Source organism: Choloepus didactylus, chromosome 17 (genome assembly GCF_015220235.1).
Source record: "Choloepus didactylus isolate mChoDid1 chromosome 17, mChoDid1.pri, whole genome shotgun sequence".
Lineage (NCBI taxonomy): Eukaryota > Metazoa > Chordata > Mammalia > Pilosa > Megalonychidae > Choloepus > Choloepus didactylus.
Genome location: NC_051323.1, coordinates 23896459 through 23902458, shown reverse-complemented (window position 1 = coordinate 23902458; position 6000 = coordinate 23896459).

Below are 6000 nucleotides of genomic sequence, written 5' to 3'. Positions count from 1 at the left end.
AATCATCAGCTTGCAGCAGAGGAGAGGACACTGACTTGACGTCAGAGAGATCTGAATCCAAACCCCTACTCTCACTCTTACTAGTTGTATGACTTGAGTAAGTGATTTAACCCCTGTGGCTTCCAATTTACCTAGCTGAAAATTCAGGGTATCAATGTCTCCCATGCAGGGTCATATAAGGACCACAGATAATGGATGGATAACACCTGGCCCTTATTAAAGGTACAGTAAAAGGTTGCTATTACCATGGAAATTCCTGTACTGGGGATAAAATTGGAGAAACGGGACTTAAGCATGTCACACCATGTTGTCCTTGGTGAACTGGTGACACAGAGACAACATTTCAGATTGTACTTTCATTTCACTCTTGCCTTTGATGTCTACTTCTAGTATCTAGGGAAAATTTCCAACTCCGCTGTATATCCCGTGGCATATTGGTAAACCTCTCTGAGATCCACCTATTTTGTACATAAGCCAGTCCTTTTCTTTGGCTGCATCAAGCAAGATGCTGGAAGGTACACCTTCTTCAAGGTCTCCAGCTTAATTGGGTCAACCTTCTGAAGTCACCAGTCCTAACTAGCTCTGGTTTTCATCTGAACCTCACCAAGGCAGCCTTAAACTCTTTACTAGACCCTGTAGCAAAATAAAACTTTCTTGAAAACATTAGGGCTGATGAACTGGTTTGGATTTTCTCCAATCTTATGGACTCTCTACCCCATAGATCTAAAATGAAGTCAGTCACTTTGAAATGAATGCATTTGATTTGGGGCCACCGCAATTTGATTTATCTAGCATCAGGTGCATGCATTTTCCAGGCCAGAACTAAGAGCTTCCACACTACTTTACCACCCCTTTGGCATGGTACACTGATTCTTGGCTGCCAGATTCAATATACTGTCCCATTACTCGCTTCCATTAAGAAGCAACTGAGATGGCCAGACTTGAAAAATAACTGTTCAGCAGAGAGAGAAAAATCTATCAGTAGAGAGAGAAATCCAAATCCTATGAGTCAGTTAGTTTCCTTCACCATATCACAGTTAGGTAAGTGAAGTAAAGAGAAATTAAAAAAAAAAAAAAAAAAAGACACAATCCAGCTGAACTTCAATGATGCATTTGATACAGGTCCACACAAAGTTTCCGTGGCGACTCCACATTGCTTATCTTCAATCACTGGTATAACCTGAACTGCCTGACACTTAACGGGTGGTAACTAATTGTTCAACAACCATCAAGAGGGTAAACAGACTGGTCTCCTGAGTCAGTTCTAGCATTATCTAAAATTCTTGTAAAATGATAAAAGAATAACTCATTATTACATGTGCAGACACAATAGCTGGGTGGCATAGCTCATATCCAGAAAAGTAGAGATAAGATTGAAGATGGCCACATTCTATTAGAGAAAATGGCCCATGGGAACATAGATCTGTGTTCAACAGAGAACAGTGCAAGGGAATACAAATACAAAATAAAGACATTGCCAGAAGACTCAGTCGGAGGCAGAAGCAAAGGGGACCATGAGTTGCTCTGGACTCTCCAACCATAATACAAGACTGTTAAATGAACTCTTCTAGCTGGTTAGTAAACCTTTCCCTGGCCCAGTCGGAAGGTTAAGCGTGCTGTCTGATATCTAGAGCACACCTTGAATGCTCAGGGTTCTGAATCTGAGTTTCAACAATCCAGCACTCCTCTTCCTAACTCTGGAACACTAAAACGTGATTAGTGGGACCCAGTACACCACTACCAAAGTGATCCACTCCTGCCTTCAAAGGTCTCCAGCTGGGATTTAACAAGGCCTGAATCTGCACAATAATGTAGGTTTCTTCATTAAATAGCTAATTGAACTCTTTTGAAAAAGTGATCATTATCAAAGCTGATAAATTCAACCCAAATGAGAACATTAACTAATCAAAGCAATAGACTTCAGCTGAAAAGTAGAAAACAAATGGCTCGCAATGCCCACCTCCTCAAATACATTCACACACATTTACACACACACACACAACTACATCTGTTAACTGCCTAACCCTAGTCCTAAATTTCTTCACCGTGGTTAAGAAGAGGTGAAGAGGGACTTGGAACTTGAAATTGTGAATGTAAGAGAAGCCATGCAGGCTATAGTCATGTTGTGTCACCAGAAGGAAGCTAAAAACAGGAACTGTATGACTTAGCAAAACCTAAAGTGGACAATGATGGTGGTCAATTGTATAAATATTGGGAAACTAGAACAAACATATGTCACTATTACAAGGTGTTAATAATAGAGTGGTATATGGGAAAATATACAATTAATGTAAACTAAGGTCTATAGTTAACAGTAACATTGTAATATTCTTGCATTAATGGAGAAAAAAAAAGGACTATACCAAAGCTAAATGTCAATAATAGAGGGACATACAGGATATGGATTTTTTTTTTTTCAGAAAAAAAAATAACATTCTCATATTAACTGTAGTGGTGAATGCATAACTGTGCAATTATACCAAGAGCCGCTGATTGTACAATTAGGATGGATTGTATGGTACATGAATAAAACAGTTAAAAAATGTTTTAAAAATTAAAAAAAAAAAAGAGAAGCCAGATCTCAGTCTACTTTATACTGGGAGGTGTGGAGACCCTGACCGAACTGTGCTTTCAGGAACAAGTCCCTTTCTAAGTCAGGTTAGCACCTTGTTAAGTTGTGTAGTTCTCAATGTTCATGTGCTCAGTACATTAATAGCTCCCTGCTTTTACTTGGAAATAACAAGGCAGAATTTCCTCTGTATGGAACTCTGTGTTCCTTAGAACACTCTGGATTTCCTAGAACTGCAATAATATGTTCAGAGATGACAGCAACTATTTCAGATGATAATTTTCTAGCACTTGATCCTTGGCTCTTCCTCCCACACACAAACTTACTATGTCCTAGTAAATGATCTAGAAAATAGCCAGTTTCCTTTTTAATTCTATTTGGCTCAGGGTTACAAAAGTAATGCATTTCTATTACAAAATATTTGAAAAGTACTGAAAAACACACCAAAAAGCATAATACCTTTAATTAGAGAAATAGCCACTATTAACAATTTGGTATCTTTCTAGTCATTTTAGAAATGGTGTAAAGGTCCATAATTCTTTAAAAAAAATGCATACCACTTGTAGTCCAATTTTTCAATAAGGAATATATACTGAACATTTTTCCATGGCATTAAATATTCTTCCACACAGTTGTTTTGAGTGACTGGATAATATTCCATCAGAAATGTATACTTTAGCCAATCCCCCATTCCATCAAAAATGTATACTTTAGCCAATCCTTTATTATTAGTTATTCAAGATTATTTCTAATTTTTTACCATTAGAAACAATGCTTCAGTGCTTATTCTTAGAGATAAGTCACTGCTCACCCTCAGTATGAGTTTCCTGGGACGAATTAGGAGATGTAGAATTGTTGGGACAAAGGGGTGAACAAATTTAAAACACTGCTTCAAGTCGGCAAATTGTCCTCCAGATCCATTCTACCCACCAGTCTACACTCTACTGGTAATATATGAAAACGTCCCAATGTATGGCTAATTTCCCATTGAACTCACCAATTTTAGCATAATTTCTTCCTCTCGCTTTGTCAATTTACAAGACCAAAGAAAAGGCATATAAATTAAATTTTAATTTCTTTTATTGTTAATGAGATTGAACCTTTTTCATTGATTTATTATCCATTTGTATTTCTTCTTTATGAATTAATTGCTTATTCATGGCCTTTACACATTTTTCTATCAGAGTATTTTTTTTTCATTTGATTGGAAATGAAATTTGATTGTTTTTTCATTTCATTTGCATGTACTAGGGATGTACACTTTTAGTGGACATGAAGATTATAAATAAGTTTTTCCCAGTTGTTTGCCTTTAAACTTGACATATAGAAACTTCAGGAGATTTTTGTGGCTAAATCTAGCACTCTTCCACTCATTTTTTTAATTATTATTATGAAGCCTGTCTCTGCTTCAAGTCATCATTTATGGTATTCAGTAACATTTTCTCCTACTATATTTTTTGGTTTTGTTTTGCTTTTTTATTAACCTATCCATTTAATCTCTCTGAAATGTATTTTGTGGTGGTGCAAGGACCCTCTGATCCTTCCAAATGGTTAATCACTAGCCCCAACTTACCCCACCGATTTGACATGCATTCACTACTCTCTTATGTATCTGGCACTATATTAGAACCGTAATTTTAGCATAATGGTTAAAAGCTTGGGTTTTGGAGTCAGACAGACCTCATTCAAACTCACCACTCCTACCTGTATGACCTCAGACCAATTACTCAACTTTTTTAAGCTTTAGTTTTCTCACCTGAAAAGCCTTTAGCACAGGGACTTGCATATAGTAAGTGCTCAATAAATATTAGGTATTAGCATGTTTTCAATTAGATCTCAGAATGACCACCCACATCTGCATCTGATTTCTTGTCACCACAACATTAAGGAATAATCAGGGCAATTTTCCCAATAACCTGAACCTGGTGAGGCCACTTTCCTAACCTCAAAACACCATGGAGAGCCCAGGGACGAGATGAGGAGAACTAGAGTCACTGCATTTCTCCACCGAGCTCCTGACCTCCTGTCCACCTCCTGCTCGTGATGTAAGCCATCAGCCCCAGCAAGGGAAGGGGGATCCCAACCACAAATCCACATCGTTTCTCGCTCCCACCTGAAAAATACAGACTCCGCTCTAGCCTTCTTCCCTAACTCAGAGACATCTACTTACTTAACTTCTGCCTTAAAGTATTTATTTTTCCTTAAGGAAGCTCTAGTGTTGTTAGACTTGGAGACCCTGATAGTTCCGAACTCAGGAGAAAAGGGAATGGAGGAGAGAACTAAAAGGTATGAGACTCAGAGAGTTTCCAATCATTTTGCAATTAATTTAGTAAACTGTCCCTATCTCAGATGATTTCTAAAGACTGAAGGAAACACCACCTGGCTAAAAATCAAGTCTCTCTTAGGAAGTTCCCCTCCTCTCTCTTAAATCATTGCATTCACTTGAATTTCTCCTCAGCACAGAGGCAGAAGGCAACTTGACACACAGTAGAAAGAATTCAGTATCTGTAGTTAGATAGAACTGGGTTTTAAGGATCCCAATTCCAACACTCACCAGCTGTGTGAATTTGAGCAACAGATCTTGGGTTTGCTCATCTGTAAAGAGAAGATGATGCTATTAACCCTGCAGAGTTATCTGAGATTAAATGCCCTAACACAGCAGACATTCATAAATGATAGGACTCATTATCTATGATCACTGGCACTTCTGTGCTTGTGTTGCCTTCTCCATATTCTCTCAGTTTAGGTCTTAGGATCCGAGAGCTGGGAGATAGATCCAATAGTCTGACTTTTCATATTGCATATGAACAACTTAGGTAGACCCACCAAAGAAGTTAAAAGACGTTTCTAAGATACATAGTCAGATATCCGAAAAATCCCATCACCTGTCTTCTAGGCTAGATCAGTTCAGCATTTATTTTAGCATCTACTGTATGTCATATGATGGAGGTAAAATGAAGAATAAGACAGAGTCTCTGCCCTTGGGTAGCTCAAATTCCAATTCCTCTTTGGGTGTCCACTCTCCCCCATTAGATCATAAATTTCTGAGCCAGGAAGACTGTGTCTGCTGCCTTCTTTTAGATTCCCACCAGAGCTAAAGTCCTATGGTGCATGCAACAGGTGCCCAATATGTCTTCATGAGAAGAGCCGAGGTCCACTCCAAATGGAGAAAATCATTTCCCAAGTAACCCAGGGCCCTCACTATAACTGGCCTTATCTTCCAAGGCACCCTTCGACCCCTCACCTCACTCCAACCCTGCAAGAGTAATACTAAAAGAATCAGACTCCAGGACTTCCAGGACTTTCATCACACCACCTCCTCTGTTTCTTTCCACCAATCTAGAAAAATGCAGCAGATAGCATAAGGCGGCCCACATTTGGACGGTGTGACTTCCTGGGTTCTCCAGACAGCATCAAGGAGATTGCAAGCC